The sequence below is a fragment of the Thunnus thynnus genome, chromosome 19, assembly GCF_963924715.1.
Source record: "Thunnus thynnus chromosome 19, fThuThy2.1, whole genome shotgun sequence".
In the NCBI taxonomy this organism is placed as follows: domain Eukaryota; kingdom Metazoa; phylum Chordata; class Actinopteri; order Scombriformes; family Scombridae; genus Thunnus; species Thunnus thynnus.
In genome coordinates, this window is record NC_089535.1 from 27,289,566 (window position 1) to 27,302,342 (window position 12,777).

General features: G+C 38.4%; 1 long non-coding RNA gene across 3 annotated transcripts in view; it reads right to left on the reverse strand.

Annotated features, from left to right (window-relative positions):
• The window catches only part of LOC137170949 (uncharacterized), a 47,153-nt gene that overhangs the window by 7,230 nt on the left and 27,146 nt on the right, over positions 1-12,777 (reverse strand). Inside the window, exons 1-4 of one of the 3 annotated variants that reach the window (XR_010924688.1) lie at positions 6,504-6,675; positions 6,327-6,391; positions 2,917-3,111; positions 2,050-2,456 (exon numbers count right to left, since the gene is read on the reverse strand). This is a non-coding gene — a long non-coding RNA (uncharacterized lncRNA). Of the gene's footprint in view, positions 1-2,049; positions 2,457-2,916; positions 3,112-6,326; positions 6,392-6,503; positions 6,676-12,777 lie in introns of those variants that run through there. The other 2 variants (XR_010924690.1, XR_010924689.1) reach the window with 2 other exon arrangements.

Genomic DNA, 12,777 nt, shown 5'->3' on the forward strand with positions numbered 1-12,777 from the left:
ATGCTAAACTAAGATGGTAAACATGGTTAACAACATACCAGCTAAAGATCACCATTCTAGCATTGTAGCTGAACATGTTAGCGCACTGCCTTTAGCATTTAGCTCAGTACAGCCTCTCAGAGCTGTGTGTGCCTGTAGACTATTAGTCTTGTTAAATAAAGTTTCATATTAAGGTAGAAAAATAACTAGAAAGAAAAAAACACACATATGATGAATATTGTTAGTTGCTTATAAGTTTCTCACCTTTCTGTCTTTTTTAAAGGGCCATCCAAAACAAAAAAATATGAAGCCATGAAATATTACAGATTAGTTCTGATTAAAACTGTACATCTCAGAGACTCAAAACCTGAACAAAACTATATGTATTTGGATTTATTTTTCATGGTTTCATTCTCCATTTTTTTTGCCTGTAATCGCTTTTATTTCCTTTTTTAAAATATTTTATTCCCTGTCACGTGTTAATGGATTCTATTTTCAACTTAAACTGAGATTGTTGTGTTTCCTTTTCAATGCTCTTGTTGTGTTTTCTCTATTAAGTGTCAGGAACAAGAAAAGTCATTAGTAAAAATTACCTGACATGTATCCAGCTGAACGCCTCATATGTGCAGCTGCCCTTGGGAATTGTTATTTACAGTAACCGCTATGTGTGTATGTGTGTTGTGTAAGTGTTTTGTAGACAGGAAGTGACTCATTACAGTGTTGTGCATCAGGTCATCACCTACAGCAGTCGAGGCCTTGCAAGTTAAACAGATGATGTGACGGATTACAACACAGAGACAGATGGTTCGCACACACATACACACACACAGGTTGGGTGGTTTATGGGGACATATTTCACAAACCAGTACATCACATCAATAATGTAGTTACTTTTACACTTTGGGGTTGGCTTGCTCACTGTCTTATAGAAGGTAGCCATATACAGTTATAGTTCTTACTGGAGAAGCTGTCTAAATCTTGTCCAAACTCTCCTCACACAACAGATCGATACTGACAAAAAATGCTGTAGCTTCAAAACATCCTAGGGAACCATTAGGAGAGCTAGCACTGCTCACAATAATTACCTTTAAAACACAATGACAGGTGACTGGTACAAAGAAAGATGGTGATAAAAATTATTTAATCAATATATTCTTCTTGGCAAACCATGGTCCTGGATGTTTTATTGCCACAGGGGAACTCTACCTTGTACTATTAAAATGTTTTTTAAAAGGTCTGGATGCTAATGGACTAGATGTGTTATACTGGGTGCAGGGTGACCTCAGTTTGAATGTTATGGTGCCATTTTAGGTCAGATGGCAGCAGTTTACAAGTTGATGCCAAATGACACACTTTTATATCAATATGCTACAGGTCAGTTTATAGTCAATCATAACTGGTTCATACGACTTGTTGTCCCATCATGTCAGAAATCACAAGTATTTATAGCTGTTCTGAACAGCTACAGTCGAAGGCAGAGTGAAAATTCGGCTGTCAGAGAAGAGGGAGATGTGATATTGTTTAAATATGGTGATAACAGCTCATATTTTCAGACAGTCTCCTGGAAGGCAGTCAGTGTTGCACACAGCTGTTCACATTCAAAATGACTGGAATGGTTATGCCAGGAATGTAAAAAAAAAAGGGTTCATAGACAAGTTCAAGTTATACTCACTGATATAACTATAGAGGTACCTGCTAGCTACATGTCTGAAACTGACGTGAAGTAATCATCTAGATCACGTATGTACAAAATGATTCATCACTTTGTTTTACAAAAAGACAGCCTGATACAATGTTGTGTTTCATCTTACACAAAACCATATTTGACCAAAATGTTCAGGTGCCAGCATGCAGAGAGAGTACATATCAGACAATAGCCAAGGTTTCTTTTTTGTTGATTCACCAACTCACAGACTTAAGACTTGTTAAGACTATTAATTATTTAAATTATAATTAAAAGCTCTCACAATTTCAAAATGATCATTCATCCCTAGGCATTTTCTAACCTGGCGAGGACTTTTGAGGACCACCTACATACAAAATTTGAAACAGTCAAGTAGAAGTGGATGAATTTTACAATTTATTTTCAACTATTTACAATATTAACAAATACACAGATGGTTCTCAAAATGTGGGGGACAACAGGTAGTTGTGCTAAAGTAACAGAAAAATCAATATGACAAAACTCTGCCTTACTCATAAGTATATCTGAAAACAAAACAAAACACCTAACTTCCTTATCTACAAAACTGACTTCATCAAAACCATTACAGTAGAGGCACCAACCAATAAACCTAGTGTGTCTACCAACTATGTGAGTGAAGATGTACCTATCATCCTCAATCTCCAACCATATATGTCTTTATTGTCTTTAACAAATTTATCTGACAATGTACCAACAGCTCTCAGACAGATCTAGAGAAAATGCCAGGCCCTCACTCTCTGCTCTTTTGTAGAGGGCTCTGGATGATGATTGGCTCATTCAAAATATGAAGGAACCAAGGAATTGTATGAGTGACATGCACAAGTGGAAAACAATTAGCTGATGGCACCTAAAGAGAGGACAGGAGGGAAGAAAATACACCTACAAAGGCATAGTGCCCCTGACTGGCATGCAACAATCATATTTATTGAAATAAAAATATGTTCTTGTAGCAGGTTTCAGTTGCTTATTTCTTCATGTTGTAAAACTTGAGTTTTGAATAAACTACATGTATATAAATAGGCACCTGAGCAATGGAGCAAGTGTAGCAAATTCATCCCCATTATTCATTTAGGGGATGCAAAGTTATAGTTTTGCTGCCCTATTTTTTGTCTTTTAAAAATAAACGTATCATCATACAGTCCCCACAATCAGGTGATTATATTTAAGCAGCTATCAATCATCATTTTACTATTTTCAGCAACTGACAAAAACAAGTATATAAAAGATCAAACATTTTGGACTACCTTTTGAGTTGGTTCAGTCGAACCCATCGCTGATCGACCGAAGCAGACTGACTTCACAGTGAGAGACAGAGCGGAGCTTTTCCTCACAGCGTGAAAAGTGTCTGAATCAGAGGAGGCTCGTCCATAGAGGCAGAGGAGGTTGCTCCTCCTCTATTTTTGAGAGGCAAGTGGGAGCAGCAACACCTGCAGGCCAGGCAAGAGGGGAAAGGGAGGTGTTTGTGAAGCACAGATGTATTATAAGAGCTGGATACCGGACGAAAAAATGGCACTCATTCAGTCCTATAGGAATTACTCGGCTGGTGCATACGCCAAAAAAAGTTTCTAGCCTCTGGGTTTGCTTCTGTGTTGTGCGGCCCACTGAATATGATCAGTAGTGTTTCCCCCGTTGACCCCGCCCATGAGTTCCCACTCACTCACTACTTAATCTGTCTGCCCTATACAATGTGTTTACGGCTGGGGGATTTCAGACCTTCAAACTACTAATTCTTATACTTTGCTCTAGGCCATTTTCAGCTATTTTGTCTTTTTAAAGGACATTTCTATGAGAAGAGAGCTGCATTAATGGACCCAAGGTTTTCCAGGATGTATGAGAACTCTGGTTAGGAGTGATTTTCAGAACGCCCCTGCAGTCTGGAGGTCCTGGAGGCTTTGATTACCTCTACTCAGTCAGAAACACGTCTTTGGTCTGAATAACATTCAAACACACTTGTCTGCCATTGTTTTCTGTCAGTGAGTGTGCAGGATGAAGAGCAGAAAATGAAGGTCAGACGTTTAATTGATGTTTTAATTAACTTTTTGACCAAACGGCTCTTTGCAATGACTTTGAATGTGTGACGACCATGTAAGAGTGAAAAGAAGCACACTGCAGCCACACTAGCAGCTCTGTGAGACTGTGCAGCTTACTGTAAAGAAAACCAAACTGTAAGATGATAGAAGGTGAGCTTTAGTCGCAGTGAAGTGAATGTAAACAGTATTCGACCATGTTGTGAGTATAAAAGTGCTTAGAGATGTGTGCGGCCAACCCTGCCATCTGAAAACGTAATGAATTATGTTGACTGGTAAGGTCTTCACCAGTCAAGGAAATGCTTCATTCTTGTATTTATGTTTTGAATGTCTTCATTGTATGGCAAGCCATCCAATAATGGTTGTGATATTTCACTCAAAGCCACAAATGCCAACCTTGTGGTGGTGCTAGTGGAAATGTTTGGGATCATCAAGTCATGGATATATACTCTGGGAACCAGGGATGTCTGTACTGAATTTTGTGCCAAACCATTCAGTAGATGTTGATATACATTTCACTGAATAAGTGAAAAATTCGACTGGCTGGTGCTTGATAAAAAGTCAAGGGATCACCAAAGTCAGATTCATCCTCTGGGCACCATGAATATCTGTGCCAAATTTCATAGAAATCCATCTAATTGTTGTTAAGACATTGTAGTTTGGACCTAAATGTTGGTCTGACAGACTGATATTACTGTAGCTAGGACTACTTGCATGGCTAAAAAGTGCAAAATGCAAAGAAAAATTCCAATTCCAAATTCCAATGTTTCCTTTAGTAAACATAAGCAGGACATATAACATGGACCTCTGCCTCCATGATGGTCTGAGGGACCTGCGTGAGGCATCTCAGCATGGACAAGAGACACAAAGTATCCTGAACAGTCTGAAATTGTCAACATCTTCGAAGTGATTAAAAAAACAAAATACCCCTCTCTCACTCTCTCTCTGACACTCAGTACCACCCAGACAACTGAGCAATAACAGATAAAAGTGTTGCCTGTTGAACCCTAGTGGCATTCTACCCGTTGCCATGACAACTTATAGTCTTTACCACATACCAGACAGATGAGCCAGTGATGTCATTCCTTGCAAACAACTTGGCAGAGTTGATGGAGGTAATTATATTCTAGCACTGTATAGTTGGTTATGGCCATTTTATGTTCATTAATTGTACATCTGATTGTGTGGCAATTATATGAAGTCGTATGTTGAAAAAATCTGGAAAAAGAAAGCAAAGAGTAGTGTTCCTAATATTTTGTCCAATGAATATGGTTGGAATTATTTGGGTTACATTTTTAGTTTTCCTGTCCACAGTGTATTCTGAGGCTTTTCATGAAGAGGAAGGTCCTCCAGGACACCAGTCCACTCCAGCTGGTCAGACTGGATGTTGAAATAAAAAAAGAACTGGGTCCATCCTTAAGAAGTGAATCAGCTTGGGTGCAGAATCAGCCCTGAAGGTAGTGTATCTTTCAAATTATTATCAGGATGCAGAAAATGGATTTACTGGTTGTTATATAGGTCATTCTTATTATCCCAATGTTGGAATATTAATGCTTTTATTAAAATAAAACCTTGTCTGGGCACTACCTCCTACATATAACCTTTAATGTTCGGAGGAAACATTAAAGCTTGAACTTAATCCTCAATTTGGTCAATCAACCAGTCTCAAAATTTTAAGTTCTTATCCAAGCAGTGACCTCTGTTTTGCTGTGCTCAAAGAAATCACAACAACTTCTTGGGATAAATGAAGGCATTTATTAATAGCTAAATGTGTTGAGGATAAATGATAAAGTATAAGATTATGAATAAAATAATAATAAGGCCTATAAATGATAATAAAATAAAATAATAAAGAAAATTGTTGAGAAATAGTGGTTGAAAATGTGTGACTTGAGGCTAACCTGTTGCAACGGGGATGCTAAGGGAAAGCTGATTCAGCTTCTCTAAAGAAATTATCTTTTAATTTTAAAGTTATTTGACATCAACCTTTGATCACAAAGCCATATTATGCCTTTCTGTTGATGAGTTTCGTTGCTGCAGAGATGTTGTCGCGGCAGGTTCGGGTTTGTGTTGGTTCAGCCTGAGTCAAACTGCAATTATACAGCAATGCACTGCAGCCCAGCTTGCGCTGTGTTACAGATGAGTCTTCGTGATAAAGCTGTGTTGAACCACCAGTGAAGAGGAATCAAAAGATGTGTGCGTGAGTGTTGTAAGGTGCAAGAAAGTAGAACATAAGAAAACTACAGCAACATAACTAAACCAAACCAAAACAGGTAAGTGGAGGGGAGATCAGAAAGCTGCACACAGAGGAGAGTGACACAGCCTGCTAGCTGCAGCCAGGCTCTCTCCCCTGGGAACACCGGTGCCAGGTGCTCCCAGTAGGGGTAATGAGCCTCCTGTCAAGCAGAACAGACACATGAATAAGCAGCAAACCCCCAAGATGACAGGGGTCATCACATATTATATAAAGACTCTTGGGTTACAAGAACCATAATTTATGTCTTGGTGGTCATCAGAACAGAAGCTTTTAAAAAATATCTAATTGAAATAAAGCCAAAACTTTGCTTTTTTTGTATATGGAATATGCAGTGACCATTAAAAATGACCTGTCTTACCTGTTCATAACTTTGTTAATACAGTCTCTCAGTGAACATCCACGAACTCTGGACAGCTGTTGAACCTAAATGTGGCACCATAATAGAAGCAATGTCATGATTTTAATAAAAACAATCTAACTGACTTCTACTATATATATATATATATATATATATATGAACTGTCAGGACTCTTACCAGGATCCTCCTTTCTCTTTATTTTTCATTTCTTCCTCAAAGCTTGAAAAAAGTTCAAATCACTCTCCCACTCTGATCTTTTTTTAACTGAAACAGAGTTGCCAGACTCCAGAATCCCAATAATGTGCTCAAGTATCTCCTTCAAACCAAACAGCATCACAAACTCCTTCCTTTGGAATTCTGAAATATAAACTTATTTTCAAGAGACTTTTAAAGAATATTTATATTATTAGGGAATTATGCTCTCTCTCTTTCTTGCCAGGCACCGTTCATGTCTATAGGATAAGTAAGCATCATTTCCAAAATGTCAAAAAATCCTTTAAATATGTAAAGCCTTTTTTTTAAATGCACTTCTGCATTCAATTTGTAAATATAATGTCATTCAAGTCATTTCTTACTGGCAGTTGACATCGGGTATGGTTCTCTTGAGGGTCTCATGTCACCTTTTATGTAAGATTATAAATGTAAATGTAAAATATAAATGTAAAATCATGTATATACATTGTAAATGCAGTTTTGCTGTGGAAAACCTATGACCAAGAAATCACATACCTTCATTCCTGTGTTCTCTCCCTGACGCAGCTGACAACAGAGCACAGAAAGACATTTGAGACTGAAATTAGGTGAGTGAAGACATTATGAAAGGCCTGGATTTCCATGTATCAGTTTTACGCAATATGTCAGCCAGAGCACAAATTTCATTCAATTGATCGTTTAACTTATAAATAGCACAATATTGTTTTGCAATAACAGAACTCTTGTTTGTTGTTTACATCTGTACAGGATGCATAGACTGTGCACTATAGACATCCAAATCAATTTTGTAGCTGTGGCAACCTTAGCTGCACATTCATTCATCATTCATTCACATTCATCTAAAACTGTATTAGTCAGAATCAAGAAAAACAGAAATCTAGTGTTCAAAAGTAGACTGCTTGACAGAGTGGCACAGCTGTCGTTACATCAAAAGCTGTGTTCTACTTAAAGCCTTAATAAGCTCTTTTCAGACAAGGAATACGTAACATCCTGGGATCCATTTATCTGTTAAAAGGATGGCTTCTGTCATTCTGACAGAGGTGACTTCTATCCTAATGATAGAACATTTATGGAAATAGACAATGCATGTGTCATATTTGTCTACCGGTGTATGAGAGGGAGCAGAGAGAGCAGTGAGTTAAAACAGAGCATCGCTGATTGATTTTAAGTTATTTTGCTATTGAAGCCATAATTAATGACCACAATGAGTGTGGTCCACCACTCCTCACAGTTAATACACTGATACATCCTCACATATATTTAGTCATTTATCATTATTTGAGAGCAAATTCTATTTCCTGTTTGATATTCAACAGGGCATAAGTGTTGACTGAGAGGTCTTTAAATTGGGACTCATTAGCTCACATTCTGTATGTAAAGCGGTTTTTTGGAAATTAATTTATTCATCCATGCAAGTGGCACAGATGAAAACTGAAAATATAGGAAGAGTGGTGGTTTGATTATTATTGGGGTGTACAAGGGTGTGTCCCCATTAAAGATGAGGGAAAATATTTTTCATAGACTGATCAGATATGAGAAGAATCTCCTCAACAACTTGAGTAAAGCTCTTTCATGGTTTTTTATCGTTATTGTCTTTCTGCATAAGAAATAAAAGATAGAGACTTTGTATTGGAAGTGATAAAATGTTACCTGCCAGACCTAGTAAGACTGTCATTGAGACTTATGTAAAAGTGACTCAGGCTCTTGGTCAGACATGAGACTGACATGTTAAATTGTCATCAGATTAACTGAAAGGGGCTATGGGGAAGCAGTGCCAGACTTTTTAGCCTCTATATTTATAATTTAAATACAATAAGATCTACATTGAACAACCATTTGTGGGTATTCATTTAAATGCGTTATCTGTTATGTAGTGGATATCAAATGCTATACATAGTTTTACACATACACTGTGGTGTCCTTTGTAATGGAGAAAACAGAAATTCAGAACCAGGGAGTGGAGAATATTCTGTAAAGTAAGTCACAACGTGTGTTCTAAATGTTCAGTAAAGCCAGTTTCAAAAAGAACAAAGGCATGCAGACATTTTTCATGCATTTTTCAGTCATTATCATCGTTCTTGGGTAAATGATTAAGTCAGCAGACTATGCACAAGACAGTACAAAAAAAAACTTTGAGTTTGGGCCATTGATCTTGGGAAAGAATCCTGAATTCTCCGTTGTATTGATGGCTAGTTGTTTTGTATTCCTATGTGTCATACATATTGATGGGTGACAAATTAAAGGAAAAACCGGTACAGGTGTGAATGCGTGACCCCTACAGTGAGGGGGTCTAGTGGCTCTGTTATGCTGTGGGGGACATTTTGCTGGCATGGTTTGGGTCCACTTGTCCCCTTAGAGGGAAGGTTCACTGCGGATCAATACAAAGTTGTTCTGAGTGATCACCTTTATCCTATGATGAAACATTTCTATCCTGATGGGAGTGGGCTCTTCCAGGATGACAACGCCCCAATTCACAGGACACGAGGGGTCACTGAATGGTTTGATGAGTATGAAAATGATGTGAATCATATGCTATGACCTTCACAGTCACCAGATCTCAACCCAGTTGAACACCTATGGGAGATTTTGGACTGACGTGTTAGACAGTGCTCTCCACCACCATCATCAAAACACCAGATGAGGGAATATCTTTTGGAAGAATGGTGTTCATCCCTCCAGTAGAGTTCAGAGACTGTAGAGTAAATGTCAAGGCACGATGAAGCTGTTCTAGTGGCATGTGGTGACCCAACACTTAGGCTGAAATTATACTTTCCGTGTCAGTAAGTCCCACCAGGTTTGCAAAGGTTGGGCCTGCTAGTTAACCAGCTAACTCCAGTTAAAGGGCTGCCGTGGCAAGTTCTTGTAAATATCCAATCCTGTTTCTACCTAATTAAATTTAGCCAACATAAAGAGCAAATGTTAACTAAACTGTTTAAGTAACGTTAACTTAGTTGCTATCTGGCTTGTTTGGCAAATTAATATCGAACCTGGCACATTTATCATTGCATGCATATCATAACAGGTTGAAAGGTTTAGCTGATATTCGTGGAGGTAAACTTGCATATGTGTTACTATGTCCCCAGTTGTTAGCCTAGCCAGCTCAGGTGTGAATGAGAGGGAAGGGGAACTCGAACCATGCTAATCTATTAAGTTTAGTTTACCTTTTCTATCTGAAAAAAATATATATGAGATTTCAGCATCTGTTTCTCATCACGTGAGAGCTTTACAATTATGTCAAAGCTCTAAATTCAATTTGAGTTGCATATGAGAGTCTGAAAAGGCATAGCATTTGTCCTATTTGCAATTCATTCCTCCTTCCTCTGAGTCCCCTCACAAGCTTATCTTTGTCCAGAAGCAACTGAGTCAACTGAGGCCCTGAGTGACATCTGTCAGCCTCTTAGCCTATTAGTACGCCAAGTCAAACAATGAACCTATTTTCTCTTTGAACAATTAAATTTGCCTGGTGCAAGATTAGATATGGCAGTCCTACCGTTATGTTGGATTGTAATGTTTGTGAATTTAAATGTATCTCATTGACTGATGACCACACAAATCACATAAACATGTAACAATGGGTGTTTTTTTTTTTTGTTTTTTTTTGCTGTTTGTTTTTTTGGCCATGAAGTGGAATAAGGTCTTTCTCATTTAACTGTTTTGTTGTCTGGACCTTGTGTCCAGACAAACATGGAACTGGAAGGTGTCTGTGCAGTTGAAGTGTTTCGTAGCAGAGAATATACAGTGATGGAGGGTCAGACTGTAACTTGTCCCTTTGATGGATATTCTAAGATTTTAATGTAAAGAATCCTTTTCATCTCATATTTTCAGATATCATAGAGGGTGGAATGTTACAGATAGCATCTGTTCATCTATGCAAAATTGCAGAACAGGCTTTTCCAGGTGAGGGACCACATGTACCTGAGGGAATTGATGTGATTGATGCAGACCAAAATAAGGATGTTGGGAGTGATTAAGTGCAGGATGCCCACACAGAGAATCTAGTTCTGTTTTACTTGGGTTTGCAGGCAAAGTATTTAGTCTCTGCCTCCACAATTACAGAGACAGCAAATTAAATGAAAACTCTTAAGGATATTCAACAGGAGTATACAATGGATGTGCTATCTCAAGAACTTATGGTGTTCCAACAGAGATGTTAACATATCTTGGGAAAAGTGCATATGAGCAGAGCCCTATGCACAAGGCCTTACGTGCAAATGGTCATTTAACTGCACAACATCGAGGGCTGCAGCATTACAAGACACTCTATAACTATGTTCGTCCTGTTGAAGTCACATTTTGGCACAATTATAAAGGGCAGAAGAGGCTCTATCATTACATTCCAGTACTGGAAAGCCTCAGAACAATGCTAAAACAGGGAAGTGCAGCTCAGCTGAGTTTTAACCCTCTTCTTGTTGAAGATAATACACTCCATGATTTCATTGATAGGCATGTCATTAGATCTAATACCATGTTTGCCTCAGACCCAGATTCTTTAAAGGTGATGCTTTTTCAGTAAGTTTTTGAGGTGGCTAATCCTCTTAGATTTGCCAAAAAAAAAGAAAAGTTTTAGCTGTCTAGTTGATCAAATGCAGTTGGTACTGCTCTGTATAGAGAAAGACTAAATATTTTGGAGTGGATAAAGTTTTTAGCGAGCTCGTGTCAGACTTGTGTGAGCTGGAGATAAAGGGCATATCTTTTGAGGGTAGGATATATGCAGGTACTGTCGCATGCGTAATGGGAGATAACCTGGGTTCCCACATGATTGGTGGGTCTACAGAAAATTTCAGCTGTGCTGAGTATTTCTGTGGATACTGTTTAGTCACAAAAGATGTATTTTTGTCTAACCCTCTCACAGTTGTCACTCATAGAGATCCTGCTGATTATAATGAGGCTGTGTAGTTTTTGGAGAGTCACCCTGAATTGACCATGCATTAGGGCATTAAAGGCAACAGTGTTTTCAACAAACGTAACAATGTGTTTGCAGTTCTTAATTAAAACAAAAAAGTGGTTCAGTTATGAGTGACTAAATGACAGACTCAAATCATTTCATGGTGAAAGCAGCAACAAGCCAATTACTGGTCCCAACAGGGGAGCAAAGGAGGCTATGCAGCCCAAAACAAGTGGCTATTGAGTTTCTTGCCTATTTTAGTGCATGACAGAACGGAAGATGCTGACAATGCTTTCTGGCAGCCGGTACTTCTTCTGTGGGAGTTAGTTGTATTTGTCTGTGCATTTGGCCTCTCAGCAGATTGCTTAGATGAAGGTACTGATCAAAGAGTATGGAAATGAGGCAAGAGTTATTCCCACATGTAAATCTTAGACCAAAACACCACTATCTGCTTCACCATGCTGACTTGAGTTTATAGTTTGGTTGACTCATACATACTTGGACCATGCACAAGAAAGCATAGCTATTTCAAAAGATGTATCAGGCCAAGTAAAACATTCAGAAAAGTCACTTGCTGATAGGCATCAGTTGTTTCAGGCTTATCAGAGTCACAGTAGCTTGTTTAGCCCCCAGGTTCAGGTGTCATACTCCACTAGCTTCTATCCAGAGCTCTATGATGGTGGCATCAGGGCAGCAGTTGCAGACTTTGGACTTACTTCATGTAACTCAGTAGTCACAGATCCAGTCCAAGTTAGAGGCACTTAATATACAAATGGTATGCTTGTCTTACTGAGATATACTACTAAGACTACTACAGTTAGGGCAAATAATGAGCATTGTTATCAAAAGTGAAACAACTATCCTACTTTTGCTGCGGGGAAAAACTGCCTGCAGCTGCCTGAGCTTGGAGTCCATGAAATCAATAAAAATAGTTTAGATAAGCTCATTTGCAAAAAATCTTGACAAGCTTAATGATTATGCTCCACTTTCCTTCTACCACAGAGGTGCAAGGTTACTCATCCCATTTAAGCATATGCCACTATGGAGCTTGTGAAAGAATTAGCTCTGAAATCTATGCCATCACTCAGTAATGATCTGATAGACTCCCTCATGGCTAGACTGGAGGTTATTGGAATAAACAGTGTAGATGACCTTAACTTTGTCAAGACAGAGGATGTCGATGGAATTCTGCCACCCATTCAGTGTTGAAGATTAATTCAAGCTTTCAGTGCAGCTAAGTTTTTAGATTTCTATCCCCTATCCCTCTACACTGAACTGTCTGTATACCCTATATATGTATGAGTTACTGTGGTTATAGGCTTTGTTATAGTTATTACCCTGTGTATTTGATTT